The 20,746-nt window shown below is 39.5% G+C and overlaps 1 protein-coding gene across 11 annotated transcripts in view; it reads left to right on the top strand.

Moving 5' to 3' along the window:
* Positions 1-20,746, top strand: part of PEAK1 (pseudopodium enriched atypical kinase 1) — a 306,788-nt gene that overhangs the window by 54,454 nt on the left and 231,588 nt on the right. Inside the window, exon 3 of one of the 11 annotated variants that reach the window (XM_047737412.1) lies at positions 14,708-14,794. The exons of 9 other annotated variants lie outside the window; for them this stretch is intronic. The gene's annotated coding sequence lies outside the window, so the exon portion shown is untranslated. Of the gene's footprint in view, positions 1-3,247; positions 3,281-14,707; positions 14,795-20,746 lie in introns of all 11 variants that reach the window. One more of the 11 variants, XM_047737413.1, reaches the window with a different exon arrangement.

Genomic DNA, 20,746 nt, shown 5'->3' with positions numbered 1-20,746 from the left:
TACCCAGAGGTGAAATTGCTGGATCATATGGTAATTCTGTTTTTAATTTTTGAGGAACTATCCTGCTGTTTTAAACAACAATGGTGGGACGCCTGGGTGGCTCAGTTGGTTGGACGACTGCCTTCGGCTCAGGTCATGATCCTGGAGTCCCAGGATTGAGTCCCGCATCGGGCTCCCAGCTCCACGGGGAGTCTGCTTCTCTCTCTGACCTTCTCCTAGCTCATGCTCTCTCTCACTGTCTCTCTCTCAAATAAATAAATAAAATCTTTAAACAACAATGGTACCATGTAACATTCCCCAACAACACACAGTTCCAATTTCTCCACATCCTTATGAGCTCTTTTTGTTTTCTGGGGTGTGTGTGTGTGTGTTTTGTTTGTTTGTTTGTTTTTGTTTTTTTATTTATTTTTATTTTTATTATTTTTTAAGATTTTATTTATTTATTTGACAGAGAGAGATCACAAGTAGACAGAGAGGCAGGCAGAGAGAGAGAGAGAGAGAGAGAGAGTGAGGGAAGCAGGCTCCCTGCCGAGCAGAGAGCCCGATGCGGGACTCGATCCCAGGACCCTGAGATCATGACCTGAGCCGAAGGCAGCGGTTTAACCCACTGAGCCACCCAGGCGCCCCTGTTTTTGTTTTTTTTTAATACTAGCTATCTGACTGGATATGAGGTAGTATCTCATTGTAGTTTTGATTTGCACTTCCCTAGTGATCAGTGATATTGAGCATCATTTCATGTGCTTACTGGCCATTCATATATCTTCTTGGAGAAATATCTATTCAAGTCCTTTGCCTATTTTTGAATTGGGTGGTTTTGTTATTGTTGGGTTTTAGGAGTTCTATTTTCTGGATATTAATATCTTATCAGATACATGATTTGCAACTATTTTCTCCTATGTTGTGGCCTTATATTTTACTCTGTGAGTAGTGTCTTTTGATGTGCAAGATTTAAAAATTTTCATGAGGTCCAATTTGTCTTTATTTTTGTTACCTGTGCTTTTGGTGTATCATATTCAAGAAATCACTGCCAAATGCAATGTCATTAAGCTTCTGTCCTATATTTTCTTCTAAGAGTTTTATTGTTTTAGGTCTTAGGTTTAGATATTTGATCCATTTGGAATTAAGTTTTATACATGTTGTTAAGTATGGGTCCGGCTTCATTCTTTTGCATGTGGATACCCAGTTTTCCCAGCACCACTGTTGAAAACACTTTTTCTCGCTAATTACTTTGATGACTTTGTCAGAAATCAGTTGGCTGTATATGTGTATGTCTATTTTCTTTTTTTTTTTAAAGATTTTTATTTATTTGACACAGAGAGAGAGAGAGATCACAAGTAGGCAGAGGCAGGCAGAGAGAGAGGAAGGGAAGCAGGCTCCTCACCGAGCAGAGAGCCCGATGCGGGGCTTGATCCCAGGACCCTGGGATCATGACCCGAGCCGAAGGCAGAGGCTTTAACCCACTGAGTCACCCAGGCGCCCCTGTGTATGTCTATTTCTGAGCTCTGTCTTGTTTAATTGATATTTTTTTTCTCTTTGCTGATACTAGGCTATATCGATTACAGTAGTTTAATGATCAGTTTTGAAGTGAAATGGTAGAAATTCTCCAATTTTGTTCTTCTGAAGATTTGTTTTGACTCTTCCAGGTCCTTTGTATATTCATACACAGTTCTCTATAGGGACATTAGGGTTAGCTTTTCATTTTCTACAAAAACATCTGTAGATTTTACTTGACACCATGTTCACTCCACAGATCAATTTGGAGAAGATAGACATTTTAATATTGTAAACATGTTATCATTGTCCATTTATTTAGATCATCTTTAATTTCTTAAGAGCCGTAATTATTATTTTCTTTTTGTGTACAAATTTTGCACTTTGATTTTTAAAATTCTATTATGACATTTTAAAAGTATTTTATTTCCACTGTTGATTACCCATATGTAAAAGTATAATTAAATTTTATATATTGGCTGTTGTTAGTTCTAGTAGCTTTGTGGGGGTTTTTTGTTTGTTTTGTTTTATTTATTTTGATTCTCTAGGCTTTGTTATGCAATTACGATGCGTATGTAAGTAAAGACAGTTTTACTTCTTCCTATCAACCTGTATTTCTTTTCCTTGCTTCATTTTACTGACTAGAACCTCTAGTATAATAATTGAATAGAAGTGGTGAGAGCAGATGTCCTTGGCTTGTTCCTGAATTTAGGAAGAAAGTTTTCAGACTTTTACCATGAAGTTGTTATCCTCAGGTTGAAGAACCCCTTCTATTCATTTGCTGAGAGGTTTTTTTACTTTTTTCTTTTAATCATAAATGGATGGTATTGTATTCTGATTGTGGTGTTAAAAGGATTTTTTAAAGGATTTTTAAAAAGAGGTTAGAATCATGACTCATACAGATACAAAATTAACACTTGTCAGACGTTTAACTCACAAGTTAATGAGGAAACTAGTAAGATGTTAGTTCAAAGGCAAATTTGAAGAGTCACTCATTTGTATGCAGTAAAGGAATGCTGAAATGAATTTTTCAGATGGATGCAAAAACTGATCTATCCATTGGGCAATTATCACTTGTAATCCACTGGACACAACTAGTTTGCTCCTTTGTGCTAAAAAATAGTCCACATTATTATCAACTTTCTACAGTTTTTAAATTTAAAAATTGCTCAAAGGCAATGAAAGGTAGAGGTAAGGAATGTCTGAACTATAGAGAACTGTAGGTAGCCTTTTCTTTTTTGGTTTGTTTTCAAAGCTTTTTGTTTTTATTGACAAAGAATTTTGCTTTGAATTTCCATGCTCTCCAGTGATGTTGAACATTGTTCATACATTTATTGGTTATATGCATATGTTCTGCTGTTAAATGCCTCTTCAGTCTCTCTTGTCCATTTTCCCGGCCATTTTGGCAGGAATTGGAGCCAGCATGAAGTTTTTCTTAGCTTTCACAGACTTCCCTTACATAGTTAACAGGTGACTTGAATCTGACAAAAAAATGAGTGTTCAAGATTTCCTCAATCATCTGCAAGACTTCTTCCATGCTGTGTCTGAATACTTCCATAGAGACTGTGTAGAGGGGAGGCTGGCTGTAGCAAAGAATCCCACAGAATCTTTCTGATCATCCAGTGGTGTTTCACTGAATGTTCACCCTGACCTGGCTGCCTTTTCGGATAGGTGGGGTGACTTACTTCTAAGAGGGTCTTTGACTTAAAGTGGCTCTCCTTCTGCTTAGTAATGTTATTTTAAATTCTAATTCCAGACAGTTATTCTTGCTCAAATGACCCATGAATCTGTAAGTATTATATTGCATCTTTCATGTAAGTTTTATATTCTTCTTATAATGAGTTGATGTTAAAATTTTTTAAGTTACTTACATCAAAGAAACTCTCTCCTCCAAGAGAATGTCTTACATTTATCCCGTTGTTTTGCTTATTGCCTGCTGTATCTACGCCCCTGCAAAAGAATTAGTCTGCCATACAATGCTACCTTCCCTGATAAATCCCAGTGTTGTACTTATTTTCCTTTTTTCCTGTGATTTCAGAGAAGAGGCAAGACCTGTTTCTTACTTAATTTTGACATAGGAAGGCTGGGTCTGAGGTCCCAGAGGAGCCTTGCAGGACCAGTCAAGAAAGCGCTTGTCTTAGCACAGGATAGAAATCAAACATGAGCGTAGAGGAAGTGAGAGCAGAGTTTATAGTGAGTAGCGTAAGTGACAGTGTACAGCAGACAGAGGTTCTGGGAGACTCAGAAAAGCAGAAGTGAGGCTCCCTGCTGCTTGGGGTTAGGAGTTTATATTGGAAAGGGGTGCATTTTCCTTCAGGAACTCAGGGTAGGGTCTGATCAAAGGTGTCAGCTGAACAATAGGTGTTTTTCCATAAATCACTGAAGGTAAGTGGGTATTGGCACAAACTGAGGTTTGAAGCCATTAACCTGCATCATGCTCATGACCTCTTTCTTCTCAGATGTTATCAGGTATGTGGGGGACCAGGATAGAGCTCTGAGAATGGTTAACTTTCTTGCTTCCCCCATGGGGAATCATAGCTGCTTTGGTTTACTCAGATGCAAGGTGAGATAGATAGTATGAGTAAATGCGGTCTAGCAGAGAAACAGGAGAGTCCCTTCGGTTTCTCTGTCTCAGTTTTGTTTGCCTAGTCCTGGCATAGGTCCTGCCAGATTTGCCATAGCATAGGTGTTCCATATTTTTGAATTAAATTAACACATAGCGAAGTAGTTAGCATTTATAACAGGAGTTGCATTCTAGATAGAAAAGTAGCTACTCCTGTCCACAGTGAGATTTTGACATGGTTAGAATAAGCAGCGTATGGGGGACAATAGAATCTGTATAACTTGATGATTGATTAGGTGTTGGTTGAGGGGAGAACGGTATGTAGGGAAAGAAAATTGGGCAATTAAATGGGCAGAGCTGTTTATCTCCAATGCATGTTTGGGTTTAGAAGGAACTTGTGGACTGTGTGGTGGTTCAGTCGGTTGAGCGGCCAACTCTTGATTTCAGCTCAGGGCATGATCTCGGGGTTGTGAGATTGGGTCCTGTGTCAGACTCGCGATGACATGTGAAACCTGCTTAGGAGTCTCTCTCTGCCTTCCCCTCTGCCAACCCCACCATAAATAAATAAATAAGCAAGCAAATCCATAAAACAGAAGTTGTGGGATGGGAAATAATAGTTTCTTAAAATATCTAGTTTGAGGTTTTTCTGAGATATTCAAGTGGAGATGTGCAGATCTGTATGCAGTTCTTGGAGAGAGGTAGAAGCTTGAGAGAGAGAAAGATTTTGAGGTTAATAGTTTTTGGGGAGTGGTTGAAGAAGGAATTGCTCAGGATTCAGGACAGAACCGCTGAGCATATCTAGTTTTAGCAGACACGTACAGAGAAAGGCACTGGGAGAAAGTGATTGAGAAGGAGAAACTGAGTGTTAACAAAGGATTTTACAGCAACACCCTTGGTTTCATCTCTGTCTAGAGACCAGATTTTCCTTTCAGCACGCTGTATTTGATCTTGTCCCCAGACCTTTTTTTGTTTCCAGCATTCTCTGTTGGGAGAGATTGTGGATGAAAAATGGTTTTATTTTTGAACCCAGCAATTGCTGGTTTCTTTCTATTTCCTCTAAATTCCATTTGAAAACAGAAGACTTTCTTCTTCAGCACATCTCTGCAGCTGCACCTTATGTTATATATATATATAAAAGAAAGCAGTTGACACTTCGGACATTCTGCTTGGAAATTACTTTAGCTAGAAGTAACAGTTCATTGTCAGCATTTTTTTTTTTTTTTTGACTTATCACAAGCAACAGTTTTGCTAAATTTTCTGCCCTTTTGTAATGGTCTTTTTTCCTCTAGCTTCTGGTAACAGTTTACTCCCTCTCCTTTAAGGCCTTTTCAGTAGCCTCTTCGATGCTCATCAGATTTTTGCTATAAGATCCTTGTGGTCCTTCCTGTTCATTTCTACCACCCAGTCCCACAGCTGGTGTCCCTGTCTTACGTTTTTATTATGGCAGCATTCCAGATCCCGGTGTCAGATTCTGTTCTGGAAACTATCACTGTTAAACAAATCGCCCCAAATCTAGTCTCAGAACCTGCATCACTTTTCCTAACCAAACCTGGGAAGTCACTCCTTGTTGCTTTACCACACTCTTTTGGTTACAATCAAGTTCAGTGCCAGCTTGGATTTAAGAAGGGAATCAGACTCCATATCTTTGTGGGTGAGCCGCAAATTTACACCATTAGAAGAGCACGTAGGTGGGAGATATTTTTGCGGCATATTTGGAAAAAGTCTGCCGCAGATGGATAAAATAAAATGCATAGGATTACAAGGGAAACCAATTATATTAAAGTTTTTGTTTTTTTGTTTTTAATTTGAGAGAGCGAAAGAGAGCGCAAGTGGGTGGAAGGGGCAGAGGGAGAGGGAGAAGCAGACTCCCCACTAAGCATGGAGCCAGATACAGGGCTCAATCCCAGGACCGTGAAGTCATGACCTGAGCCGCCTAGGCACCCCTATCTTAAAGTGTTATTACCAAGCAAATTGTACTAATAAAGTATTATGTGTTTGTTTAACACGATACACAACAAGGTATAGTAGCAGGCCTATAGTAATTTAGTAAATATAGTATTAGAAATTTTAGAGGTTGGAGGAAATAAAGAAATAATATATTTTCCCATCCAAGTTCATAGGTCTTCTGAGTTCTATCCACAGACCCTCCAGCCTCTAGATGAAGAGCCCTTGGATTAATGTTATGGTATGAAGAGAAGTCACATTGCTGTGGCCTGGGGTGAGGGGAAGGCAGAGACTATGGAGGAGGACACCATAGAGTAAGTTCTGTATACTAGCAGTTATTTACCTTTTTAATAAGAAGCTAAGGGTTTTGTTGCCTTTTAGATAGAGACTTAAATATGTTTTTGTACTGAGAGAAAGACACTAGTGAAGAAAGTTGAATATATAAGAAAGATAAAGGCTATGTAGAAGATTTCTGAGAAGGCAGGAGAAGGTGTGGGTAAAAGCATTAGAGAGTGAGGAGCAAGTTGAAGGAGTTAGAGATGTTTGTGGATGCTGTTATCAGGTCACATGACATTCTGAGAAATATATATGTAGGCATGATAAATTTTAACACAGGGGAAAGGGAGGTCAAGGCAGGCCCCAGAGAACATATATGCTATAAGCAGAAGTCTGGAGGAAATATGTGAACATTGAGAATAGGGTGGGGAGAAAAAAAGGTAATGAAGCATGGGCAGGAAAAAGTAACTGACGTAAGAAGACAAACTTTGCCTAGTTTACAGTTTTGTTTAGTGCCTTCTTTGGACCAGTTGTTCTCCTGACCATGGATATTGCTAGAAAAGTGGATTGAGAATGAAATGCAGTTATATATGTGACTTCTGCTAATATGGGGTTAACTTTTTCTAAGTACCTTGTTTAGCATATGTAATTAATACTTGTATTGCTTTTGCCACAGAGAAACATGAAGGCTGAAGAGCTTCTTTTTCATGGTTATTTGAGGGTGATACTGAAAAGCAGTGCATGCATGTGCTGCTTCCGTGCTTATAGCTGGATGGAAATTGGCCTCAGAGGGTCCATGGTTTTCTTTGTCATTAGCCAACAGATGCTTGGTACAGTGTTTTGCTCACTGAGTCTTTATTTAATGCGAGGGTAATGCATCTCTGTACACTAATGAGCAGAGCTCTGGAATACAGTAGCTCGTTTATGTGTAACAAATACCTGCCTTTGGCCACACATTGATCCTTTACTAAATGATTTTTTTTCCCCCCAAACCAAGCTGTTTTCAACACCTGGTTGGCATATCTATCTTCATGTTGCTTTGACTTTCTAGTATGTTGAACCTGACTTTAGTATTTCTATTTTATAGGAGAAACCTTTTTTTTTTTTCTGTTAAAGAATTATTTCAGATCTTCTTGAAACAATAAAATTTTTAAAACTTCTGGTTGGTACTATAAATCATAAAAAACCTTAGGTTTTAGGCAGAAATAATAATTTATACATGAGTATGTCATGAAATTGCTAATTCACAATATTATATATATTATTAATATAGTACTTACATACTAATATGTAAATGTATATACTCATATATGATTATATATACATCTTACCACAATGAAAATATTTTGAAGTATATAAATTATATGTGATATATGGAACATATGTAATGTTGCAGATATGCATTATATAATTCTTTTTATTGTGGTAAAATGTTCAAGCTCTCTCCATAGCCCCCATATTCCCTCAGTAGCTACCTCTTAGCTACTCTTCAGGTCTAGGGGGTGCACATCTGCATGAAAACTTGTTCTGGAAATGGACTCTGTCATTTGGGCTAGGCATTTTGGAGTTCCAGGTAGGTGAAAAGTGGTCTCTGTGGGTGAGACCCAGCAAGATACTTCCTCTTGACCTTTGTATCACTCATTACATAGAGAATGGTGTGGCCTCATAAGGATTAAATCTGTTGCTTTCATCTAAGGGTAGTAGTGATTTTTAATAATCTTTTTTTAAGTCTCTATTTATTTATCTCTATACCAAATGTGGGGCTTGCACTCACAGCTCCGAGATTAAGAGTCACGTACTACTCTGACTCAGCCAGCCAGGCACCCCTTAATAATCTTTCAGTAGAACTACCAAACTTGATTGCTCCAACCTGTTTCCTTCCTTTTGTTCTATATATGGTCCTTTAGGGTTCTCAGATTCAATTTCAGTGTTGGAGGCAGGGGTTCCCACACACAACACCAAGCAATTCTCAGAGTAGGATTTCTGAGAATTCAGCTCAATTCTGACACCATCAGTGCAGAGATGGCATCAGATTTCCTAGGTTAAGGGTTCAGTCCTGCAAGACTGCTCTCACCCTCTAATTCAGACACCAGTCACAAGCCCCAGGCTCTTACCTGTGCTTCTGACCAACCAGGTACATATTGTAGGTTCCAACAACCTCCTCTTTAGGTTCAATGAATTTGCTAGAACAGCTCACAGAACACAGGAAAACACATATTTACATTTACCAGTTTATTAAAGGATATGATAAAGTATATGAATCAATGTCCATATGAAGAGCTGCCTAAGGTGACATCCCTGACAAAGGAGCTTCTGTTCTCATGGACCTGGGGGCCTGGCTCAACATTCTGCCCCTCCCCCCCAACATGGAAGCTCTCCGAAAAAGAGGACTAAGACAGCTGTCCTCTCGGGTTTTTCTTGAGGCTTCATTACATAGTCACGATTGACTAAGTCATTGGCCATTGGTTGATTCAACCTCCAGCTCCTCTCCCTTCCCCACTCTGGGATGGAGTGAGGGTGATTGAAAGTTCCAAGACTCTGATTACATGGTTGGTCCTCCTGGCAACAAATCCCTGCCCTTGGGTGGGGTCCAGAAGTCACCTTCATTAATAATACCACATCCATTTCACCTTTATGGCCTGAAGTGTTTTCAGGAACTAGGGATGAGATATAAATCACTATAAATTGTTATATTGCATATGGCCAGAAGGATTTTTCTAAAGCAAAAATCAATCACATTCCTGCTTGGAACCTTTTTTATTTATTTGAGAGAGAGAAAAGAGATAGATGGGGGTGGGGGTGGGAGAGGAGGAGCAGAGGGAGAGGGACAGGCAGACTCTGTGCTGAGTGCAGAGCCTGAGTGGGGCCTGATCTCAAGACCCTGAGATCATGACCTGAGCCAAAACCAAGACACTTAACCAATTGAGCCACCCAGGCATCCCTCCTGCTTGAAACTTTTCAGTGCTTCACATTTTCTTTGGGATAAAGTCTAAACTTCCTCAGTTGCCTCATTGGAGATCCTTTGTTCTCCATTCTGGTGATCGCTTATTATTTCATCTTGACTTATTTTGGACTATGTTGTTGCCATGCCAAACAAGTACTCTTTTCTAACTATACAACTTTGCACAGGCTATAGATCTGTCATGCTTCCCTTTCCTTGCAATCTCTAATGTACCTACTAAACTCATAACCATCAGTGAAAAAATTAGGTTGTCTGACAAGCCTCTTTTCACTTCTTCAGGAAGAATTAAGTCCTTTCCCTTTCTATATTTTCATTGTGATTTGTACACATTATATAATATTTGCACATCTGTAGGCCATACCTTCTACCTCCAAAAGCAGGGGCTAATGTAATTTAGCTTGGTGTTTCCAAGTATTTCCACTCAGAGTGCCTGGCACACAATAAGTGCTCAAAATATGTGTGTTTAATGAATATTGTTGTTGTTTTTAATTAATTTGAAAGAGGGAGGGAGAGAATGTGTGCTAGTGAGCAGAGGCGGGGTGGAGGGACAGAGAGTCCTAAGCAGACTCCCTGCTGAGCATGGGGCTGAATCTCCAGACCCTGAGATCATGAAACCTGAGCTGAAATCAAAGAGGCAGATGCTCAACCAACTGAGCAACCCAGGCACTCCAGTGTATTGTAATTAGTAGAGTACTTTAAGTGTGAATTGCTCTAAACAGAAGAATATGTTTATAGTAAGCTCTCGAATGGCCAAGGTAATTGAGGAATGAAGGATTCCAGTAATTGATTATGCTATGTAATAGCCAAATACAAATTATCTTTAGATAATTTTAATACAAAAATAATGGGTTATACAGAATTTATCTGTCTTTATTATAAGATCATTCTGAATTGTACGGCTCTTTTAGAACTGTGGCCAAGGAAGCTGTAAGAAATCACGTAGTGTGCTTTGTCACAAGCTGGGGGTGTTTTCCAGTTGAGTTTCTAACACACTTACTTATTTTGCTTCCCTAAAGAGTTCACAATTACCTTATTATCAAATGCAGTTTTAAAAATGCTCAGAAAACAGGCAGCATACTTTATGGTGTGTGTCTCAGTTCAGCAGACAACTTGCTACATTTGGGCTGTGCCCTCTTCTCTATTCAGTGACAGTCCTTGCTGAGCCCAAGTGAAGTCTTATGAACCGAGCTAAGCAGTTAATTAGATGGTGTTCTCTGGCCATGACTATTTCCAGAGTGCTTGATCTCTACCCAAATTATATATTTATTCTTCTCTCATTCATGTGCAAGTAATGTGAGTGGTTGCTGCTCATTTGTGTATTAATTTAGTGGTTCTCTTCTGCTGTCACCTGCTCAACCACAGTGTTGCCAATTATTATTTGCAAGACTCAGAAATTACTTTTATGCATGTGGACCTGCATTTTCATATCTTTGAAAGTGACTTTTGACGGAGGCCTCTTTGGAATAGAGAAAATGCTCTCACTATATTTGTATAAATGATCTGAAAACCATCATGGTGGCTGAGCTCTGACTTCCTACATTACTGTGTCATATTCTCTTGTTAAACCTAGAAATCTTGCTGCAAAGCTTGATCCTTTTTAAAGCAGTTGTATATTTTCTCAGTAAATCCAGAAACATGTAATGTAAATATGACTGTTACTTTAGTTACTGTATTGTTTACTTGGCTCATCGCCATATGAATCCTTTTCTTTTCATCAGTTTCCCAGTCAATCTCTCCCTTTAGCTGAATAATAATGAAGTATTTGTAACATAATTATTTTATGAAAATGAATCATCTTGACTTAAGTACAAGAACAGATTGACCTAAGGGTTAACTTGAAAATCCTACATGAAGGAAAATAAAGGATTGATGAAGTAATTTTTAAGGATGTGTTTATTAGAGTCATTAATGATAGAAACAATAGACTTCTTGATTATGATAAAATATTCAGCAATTCACTAACCCAGCTGTTCTGTCTAAATAATCTGTGAATAAACAATAAAAAATAATCCTTGCTACCTTATATTAAGCTGGTATCAGTAGAGGTTTTAATCTGGGAATATATCAAAAGACTTGTCTTTGATGTGAGCATTTTAATGTTAAGAAGCTGACTAATTCTATTAAACACAAGGCAAACATTTGTGTCTTTATAGTATGACTTTAAAAAATAATTATTACATGAATTGGGGTACCTGGGTGGCTCAGTCATAATTAAGCATCTGCCTCTGGCTCAAGTCATGATCCCAGGTTCTGGGATTCCCACGTTGGGCTCCCTGCTGGGTGGGGAGCCTGCTTCTCCCTGTCCTTCGGACACTTCCCCTGCTTGGGTTTGCTTTCTCTCCCCACCTCTCTCTCCGTTTGTCTCTCTCTCCCTGTCAAATAAATAAATAAAATCTTAAAAAAATAAAAATTATTACCTGAATTAAAAAATATGATTGCTTGCTAAGGCATACTTTTTTTTTTTTTTTTTTTTGCCTAAGTCAAGTTATGAATGAGAAAGATTTTCAGTTTCTATTTTAAGAGAAGCAGTATTAAGAGGCGCCTATGTGGCTCATTCGGTTAGCATCTGCCTTCAGCTCAGGTTATGATTCCAGGGCCCTGGGATTGAGCCCTGCATCTAGCTCCCTGCTCAATGGGAGCCTGCCTCTCCCTCTCCTGCCCTCTGTACTCTCCCCCACCCCTAATAAATAAATAAATCTTAAAAAAAAAAAAAGAGCAAGAGAACAGTATGCAGTGTTGTAGGTTTTACTTGTGGTTCATCATGAACTACTCACTGGCTATCTTTGGTAAGCCTTGGGCTTTCTCAACAGTCAAATTAACTATTTTATAATGAAGATTAGTTGGCTCTTCAGTGTGTCAAAGTGCTTTGTAAACGTATACCACATTTAGAAATTTAAATAAGGTTTTAGCCCCTTTTCTGCCTGCTTTTTGACTTGGGGCTTGTCACTTAAATTCTCTGAGTTTTTGTTCTTTTTTTTTTTTTTTAAAGATTTTATTTATTTATTTGACAGAGAGAGATCACAAGCAGATGGAGAGGCAGGCAGAGAGAGAGAGGGAAGCAGGCTCCCTGCTGAGCAGAGAGCCCGATGTGGGACTCGATCCCAGGACCCTGAGATCATGACCTGAGCCGAAGGCAGCGGCTCAACCCACTGAGCCACCCAGGCGCCCCTGAGTTTTTGTTCTTTATAGGTAAAGCAGGAATTTGGCCTGTATAATTCAACTCCAGAGGTATTATTTACATTGTGGTTAGCTCTTATAACCTGTAATTTAGATTGTTTGTCTTTTTTTTTAAAGCATATATTTGCTTTTATTCCCCCTATGATGATTACCAATAATAAAACTGGAATGCATTAACCTTCACCTATTACATTTTATTTAATCTTTCTGTTGTGAGAGTAGATGGTAGTAGCCTCATCTTACTGATCCGGAAGACTGTGGGTTAGGAAATGATAGAGGTGGGATTGTAGTCTCTGATGCCAGTGTTTTTTTTTTTTTTTTTTATTAAAAATTAAATATGTAGCTCATGTAGAGGCACATTGCCATGTACCTCTTCTAAAACAAACTTCTGATCTCCATTGTTTTCCTATTCTCTCTCTCTCTTTTTTTTTTTAAAGATTTTATTTAATTAGAGAGAGAGATCATAGTAGGCAGAGAGGCAGGCAGAGAAAGGGGGGAAGCAGGCTCCCCGCCAAGCAGAGAGCCCAATGTGGGGCTCGATCCCAGGACTCCGAGATCATGACCAGAGCTGAAGGCAGAGGTTTAACCCACTGAGCCACCCAGGCACTCCTCCTTTTTTTTTTTTTTTTTTAAGGTGTCTTACCAAAGTGCTTTTGTGGAAAAAAAATGCATCTATTCACTAGCAGTAGGCATAGTTTGGGAATTTTAACATTATAGTACCATTAAAAAAATCTGGTTAGCATTACATAACATGTACATATAGTTGGGAATCTTTCAATGATAGAAAATATAGTTTGTCCTTCAAATAGATGGTTTGTTCTGTTTTATTTTTTATTTTTTTTTTTAAGATTTTATTTATTTATTTGACAGACAGAAATCACAAGTAGGCAGAGAGGCAGGCAGAGAGAGAGAGGGAGAAGCAGACTTCCCGCTGAGGAGATAGCCCGATGCGGGGCTCGATCCCAGGACCCTGGGATCATGACCTGAGCCGAAGGCAGAGGCTTTAACCCACTGAGCCACCCAGGCGCCCCGTTTGTTCTGTTTTAATAGGTATATTTTATTTTTAAAATATAGCATTATTTAATGTTATACTTCTAAATGCAAAGTTTTGTTTTGTGCTTGCTAGAGAAGGAAAACAGGTGATCTCTAAGTACTTACTAATTTTTTTTTTCTGTTTTTACAATCCTAATTTATTTTGTGATTCCAAGAAGATGGTTACGTGTGGCAAAATTTTTTAAAATTGCTAAAAATTTCTATTCTAGGAGGGTATTGTTTTATGGTGTCTATTTTTACATTTAAATTTTAAAAAGAAATCCTTGGACTATCTGAAATGAGTGGGTCAGGCAGGGATTAGGGCACGCACATTCAGAAATATTTATTTTTGTCTAGAGTTCATTTATGAGTTCTACATTTTAACATTTCCTCTATGAGCCTCAAATGTCCCCTTGTCCAGGTGTACTCGTCCTGGACAGTGATCTTACTTAGAACGCTGTTGCTTTGTGGGTGATTGACAGCACTGGTTCAGCCAGCACTCTGATGCTGATCCTTCCTGATTCAGAAACCTCTGCTCTTGGGACATTTCTTTAACTTGTGTTTCTCTTTTTTCTGTTGAAAGATTCTTGGTGGTCATTACTAGTCCAAGTGTGAGTTCCCATGAGTAGCTCATTGGTCACAGTTTTTATTTTTATCTTTCCAGATGATGACTTTGAAATGGCTATGGCAATTTGAGGGGCCTGTCTGCTGCCATTCTTAACCCTGTTCACAAAACGCGAGGCCTCAGCCTTTTTTTCTATTCTGTGGATATACCAAGTTCATTCCAGCTTCAGGGTCTTCTTCTACTTGTCCCTCTGTGGGGAATGGTCTTCTTTTAGACTGTTGCTTGACTGTATCCTCCTTGACATTTAAGTCTCAGCTTACATGTCCCTTCTTCAAAGAGGTTTCCCTTGACCACTCACTATAAATGAGAATTCTTCCAACACACTTTATTACATGGTCATGTTCTATTTTCTTCTTTGCACCTAATGACTGAGCAAGAGTTATTTATTTCTCTTTTATCTTCTCTGATGGGGACAGGGACATTGTTCACTCCTTTATTGCTAGCACCTAAGAACAGTGTCTGTCACAGTAGGAATTCCAGTAAATACTTGTTGAATGACCAAATGAAGGCATACTTTTCTCTTAGCTATTTATAAAATTCTTTTTTTTTTTTTTTTTTTTTTTGGTAGTCAGGTAGGTCCAATTAATGTTTATGTACTTTTGACATTTTCGTCTTCCTTTACTGTTTTGGTCCCTAGTTGAATTCTTCAGAAGAAGGGGGAAAGAGCCTTCTAGTTTTCAAACTCTTGAGATGTGACTGTTTCAATTTATCTACTGCTTGCCAGGTAGGTGTGTGAGCTGCTGCAGCCTAGTCGCAAATGCAATTAACAGGTAGGAAAATTGGCTCCTAACAGCTGCTTCAGTCCTGCTTGAGTTGGCCCCTTCCCCAGGGGAACGGTCTCTGTCAGCCTAGCAAAATGAAATTGCCTTCCCATAAATATTTTTTTCGAGGATTATAGAAGAGAAACAAATCTAGGTTTATAAAATGAGTTGAAATGTGTCAACAGGATAGACCAGACTAATGACCTGCTGTAGCAATTTGAATTCTGAGGCCCAGCAGCAGTGTTTATCTTCAGAAGAGTTGACATTGAAACTGTAGCTCTTCTAGTTCTATCGAAATGACTTTATTATGCCAAAAGAGTAGAGTTAATAACTTATTTATTGGTGTTGGTGAGGAAAGTGACAATTCTATAAAATATAATTTTTGACCCTCAGATCTTTGGTTTATAGCACAGATTTTGATCCTTGCTCTTTCAGTTAACCCTGTGGAAAGGGGCAGGTTTTGGAAAGAATGTGACTTGATTTCCTTTCCATTTTATTCGCCAACTGTTTAATTCATTCAGCATGCATTGCGCTTGACAGTGATAGAAGATGTTAACCATTGCTATGTGCCATAACCAGTATATTCATTTTACAAATAGATGTAAGTGGGTTTTTTATGAATAGTATGCTAGTTCTGAGTTTTATAGTCATATATGCCTCAATGTTAGCAAACATTACATTCTGCTTTTCTCCCTTTTTTTTTTTTAAATTAACATATAATGTATTATTAGCCCCAGGGGTACAGGTCTGTGAATCATCAGGCTTTCACACTTCACAGTACTCACCATAGCACATACCCTCTCCAATGTCCATAACCCCACCACTCTCTCCCTTACCCCCCTCCCCCTGGCAACCCTCAGTTTGTTTTGTGAGATTAAGAGTCACTTATGGTTTGTCTCCCTCCCGATCCCATCTTGTTTCATTTTTTTCCTTCCCTACCCCCCAAGCCCCCGACATTGCTGCTCAAATTCCTCATATCAGGGAGATTATAGGATAATTGTCTTTCTCTGATTGACTTAATTTCGCTCAGCATGATACCCTCTAGTTCCATCTACATTGTCGCAAAAGGCAAGATTTCATTTCTTTTGATGGCTGCATAGTATTCCATTGTATATATATATATATATATACCACCTCTTCTTTATCCATTCATCTGTTGATGGACATCTAGGTTCTTTCCATAGTTTGGCTATTGTGGACATTGCTGCTCTAAACATTCAGGTGCACGTGCCCTTTCAGATCACTACATTTGTACCTTTAGGGTAAATACCCAGTAGTGCGATTGCTGGGTCATAGGGTAGCTCTATTTTCAACTTTTTGATGAACCTCCATGCTGTTTTCCAGAGTGGCTGCGTCAGCTTGCATTCACACCAACAGTGTAGGAGGAGTCCCCTTTCTCCGCATCCTCGCCCGCATCTGTCATTTCCTGACTTTTTAATTTTAGCTATTTTGACTGGTGTGAGGTGGTATCTCATTGTGGTTTTGATTTGTATTTCCCTGATGCTGAGTGATGTGGAGCACTTTTTCATGTGTCTGTTGGCCATCTGGATGTTTCCTTTGCAGAAATGTCTGCTCATGTCCTTTGCCCATTTCATGATTGGATTATCTGTTCTTTGGGTGTTGAGTTTGGTAACTTCTTTATAGATTTTGGATACTAACCCTTTATCTGATATGTTGTTTGCAAATATCTTCTCCCATTCTGTCAGTTGTCTTTTTTTTTTTTTTTTTTTTTTTTTTGTCTTTTGGTTTTGTTGACTGTTTCCTTTGCTGTGCAAAAGCTTTTGATCTTGATGAAGTCCCAGTAGTTCATTTTTGCCCTTGTTTCCCTTGCCTTTGGTGATGTTTCCAGGAAGAAGTTGCTGCGGCTGAGGTTGAAGAGGTTGCTGCCTGTGTTCTCCTCAAGGATTTTGATGGATTCCTGTCTCACATTGAGGTCTTTCATCCATTTGGAGTGTATTTTCGTGTGTGGTGTAAGGAAATGGTCCAATTTCATTTTTCTGCATGTGGCTGTCCAATTTTCCCAACACCGTTTGTTGAAGAGACTGTCTTTTTTCCATTGGACATTCTTTCCTGCTTTGTCGAAGATTAGTTGACCATAGAGTTGGGGGTCTGTTTCTGGGCTCTCTATTCTGTTCCATTGATCTATGTGTCTGTTTTTGTGCCAGTGCCATACTATCTTAATGATTACAGCTTTGTAATAGAGCTTGAAGTCTGGAATTGTGATGCCACAAACTTTGGCTTTCTTTCTTTTTTTTTTTTTAAGATTTTATTTATTTATTTTACAGATAGAGATCACAAGTAGGCAGAGAGGCAGGCAGAGAGAGAGAGAGGAGGAAGCAGGCTCCCCGCTGAGCAGAGAGCCCGATGTGGGGCTCGACCCCAGGACCCTGGGACCATGACCCGAGCCGAAGGCAGAGGCTTTAACCTACCGAGCCACCCAGGCGCCCAAACTTTGGCTTTCTTTTTCAACTTTCCTCTGGCTATTTTAGGTCTTTTCTGGTTCCATATAAATTTTAGGATTGTTTGTTCCATTTCTTTGAAAAAATTGGGTGGTATTTCGATAGGGATTGAATTAGATGTGTAGATTGCTTGGGTAGCATAGACATTTTCACAATATTTGTTCTTCCAATCCATGAGCGTGGAATATTTTTCCATTTCTTTCTGTCTTCCTCAATTTCTTTCATGAGTACTTTATAGTTTTCTGAGTACAGATTCTTTGCCTCGTTGGTTAGGTTTATTCCTAGGTATCTTATGGTTTTAGGTGCAATTGTAAATGGGATTGACTCCTTAATTTCTCTTTCTTCTGTCTTGCTATTCGTGTATAGAAACACAGCTGATCTTTGCCCAAGGCAGAATTGCACTGCCCTTGCTAGGGCCCGGGCTAAGTAATCTGCTGGGGTTCACTCTGGGGAGCTTTTGTTCCCTGAACGCTTTCCATAGAGCTCTAGAGGATAATGAAAATGGCGGCCTCCCAATCTCTGGCCGGAGGAGCCAAGAGCTTGGGGCCCTATTCCTCAGTGCGCCATCAGAGAAAAGCCATCAATCACTCCTGTCTCCTTGGATGCCGGCGTGCTCTGAGCTCACCCGGTCTTGTGATTGGCCTGTGATCCAGCGTTTATGTCTCGGGCACATGGCCCTGTTTGGAGTCTCCAAATCCAGCAGATTCCTTCCATGCACTCCTGTGCCGCTCCCCCTGGAGGAGGAAGCAAGTCTCCCCGGATCTGCCACTTTTGGGGTCCCTGCTCGAAGAGCAGTGACCTAACTGCGCCATGGTTCACAGTTTAAGGTAATCCCAAACTGAGAGCTCACTCCACGGCTCCGTCTCTATAGCTGGCTTTCCCTCTCTAATACCTGTGAGCTCTGCTACACTCAGATACTCCGATCCTTCTGTGATCCTGCGGGACCTGAGAGGTTCCTGCGAGGGCTCCATCCCTGCTTAGCCTCTGGAGCAGTGTCCCTCAGTGGAGCAGACATTTAAATGTTCGAATTTTGTGCTCCGCTGCTCTGCTGCTTGCTGGGAACCGGCCCCTCCCCTCATGGTCTATCTTCCCATCCCTTCTGCTTCACTTCTGTGCAAGTCCTACCTTTCAGAAAGTGGTGATTTTCTGTTTCTAGAATTGCTGATCTTCTCTTCGATCTCCTGTTGGGTTTGTAGGTGTTCGGAATGGTTTGATAACTATCTAACTGAACTCCTGTGACCTGATGTCATCTCATTCTGCTACTCCTCCACCATCTTGACTCACGGACCTGCTTTTCTCCTTTTTGATAAAGTTTATTTTCAGGATTTGAGCTAATTGTGCTCCCCTTAAAAGTCACCTTCTGATCAATACTCCCTTCTGTTCATTGTTTTATAATCTCTGGCCTTTCATGAAACTAAAAGTTTGTGTCATTAAATTGTGCTTTGAATCAGAAGTTTCTTCTATGAGAGTATTAACTTAGGTTTTGGATGAATGGGCTGTGCGTTTGTTGTGCTACTGTGGTGACTTATGGTGGATCCCTAGATAGCTACAGGAGGGGGTCTGGTCACCGGAAACAGCAACCACATGATTAGCGGCTTGGGACTTCAGGCCAGTCTGACCTCACAGGAGGTGGATAAGATTTGGAGATGGAGTTCAGTCATGTGATCATCCAGTGATTTAATCATTCATGCTTATTTAATGAAATCAAATAAGAGCTCTAGATATCAAAGGGGACCTCCTAATTGGTGAATATACTGATATACTGGGAGGACGACACACATGGACTCATGGGGAGAGGGCATGGAAATCCTTCATTTGGGGACCTCCCCCCTCCACCTCAGACCCTGCCCGTGTGTTTCCTCTATAATAAAACTACAATTATATGTATAATGCTTTCCTGAGTTCTGTGAGTTGTCCCAGCAAATTATCAAACTCAAGAGCATAGGAATCCCTGAATTTATGGTCAGTTGATTGGAAATGCTGGTGGCCTGGGGACCCCTGAAGTACAGCTGGCATTTAAAATAAATGCAGTCTTGTTTGAAATAATGCTCTTTGTACTTGTGGATGCTGTAGTACCTCTGGGTGGTTGGTGCTGGAATTGAACTTTGCAGTACACTTATTTAGGGTTGAAGTAGAATATGTATTTGTTATAATTAATTAACCAATATTAATATATTATTATAAAGTTCATAGTCTGCTTTAAGGTTCATTCTTTATGTTGTACAGTTTCATGACTTTTGACAAATTCATGATGTCATGGGTCTATCATTACAGTTTCATACAGAATAGTTTCAGTGCTCAGTAAATCCCACATTCCACTTATTCATCCCTCCTCCTCTTGCTCCCATACTCCTGACACTGTCCTCATCTTTCACCATCTCTATATTTTTGTCTTTCCAGACTGCCTAATAGTTGGAATCATATGCGATGTAGTCTTTTCAGACTGACTTATTTCACTTAGTATTATGCTTTTAAGTTTCTGTCATGTCTTTATGCAGCTTGATAGGTCCTTTTTAATTGCTGTATAATATTCCACTGTGTGGATTTATTACAATTTATGCATTCAGCAGTTGCAGGATATCGTGATTGCTTCTGAGTTTTGGCAATTATGAATAAAGTTGCTATTAGCACTCATGTGCAGATTTTTCTGTGGACATTTGTTCTCAAATCATAGCCCAATTTTTGAATCATATAGGAAGACTAAATTTAGCTTTGTAAGAAGCTGACAAACTGTTTTTGCAAAGTAGCTTACCATTTTGCATTCCCACTAAAATGAATGAGAGTTCCTGTTGCCCCACATCCTTGGCAGCATTTGGGGTTGTCAATGTTTTGAATTTTAGCCATTCTAAAATGTATGTAAAAGGTATCTTGTTAGATTTTTTTTTTTTTCTAAGAGAGAGAGAGAGTGTGCATATGAGCAGGGGCTAGAGGAGCAGAGGGAGAGGAAGAGAGAGAATCTCAAGCGGACGCCACGCTTATTGTGGAACTGAATGCGGGGCTTGATTTCATGACCCTGAGTCCATGACCTGAGCCAAAACCAAGAGTTGGATGCTTAACCGACTGAGCCACCCAGGCATCCCTCTTGTTATTCTCATTTGCAGTTCCCTAATGGCATTTGATGTTGAGCATCTTTTCATATGTTTATATTCTGTCCTTAAATCTTTTTTGGTTAGGTGTTTGTTCAGATCTATTGTCCACTTCTTTTAAAGTATTTTTTAAATATATTTATTTATTTGAGAGAGAGAGCCCACGTGCATGCAGGGGGAGAGGCAGAGGGACAAGAAGGGAGCAGCTCAAGCGGATTCTGTGTAGAGCGCAGAGCCCCATGCCTGGCTCTATCTCACTACCCTGAGATCATGACCTGAGCTGAAACTAGCCCTATCCACTTTTTCTCTTTTTTTAAAGTAATATTTACATCCAAAATGAGACTTGAACTCAAGACTTAGAGGTCAGGAG

This window comes from Lutra lutra, chromosome 7 (assembly GCF_902655055.1).
Source record: "Lutra lutra chromosome 7, mLutLut1.2, whole genome shotgun sequence".
Taxonomy (NCBI): Eukaryota; Metazoa; Chordata; class Mammalia; order Carnivora; family Mustelidae; genus Lutra; species Lutra lutra.
The sequence above is the reverse complement of the archived record's forward strand: the minus strand, read 5'-3'. Positions and strand labels throughout refer to the sequence as shown.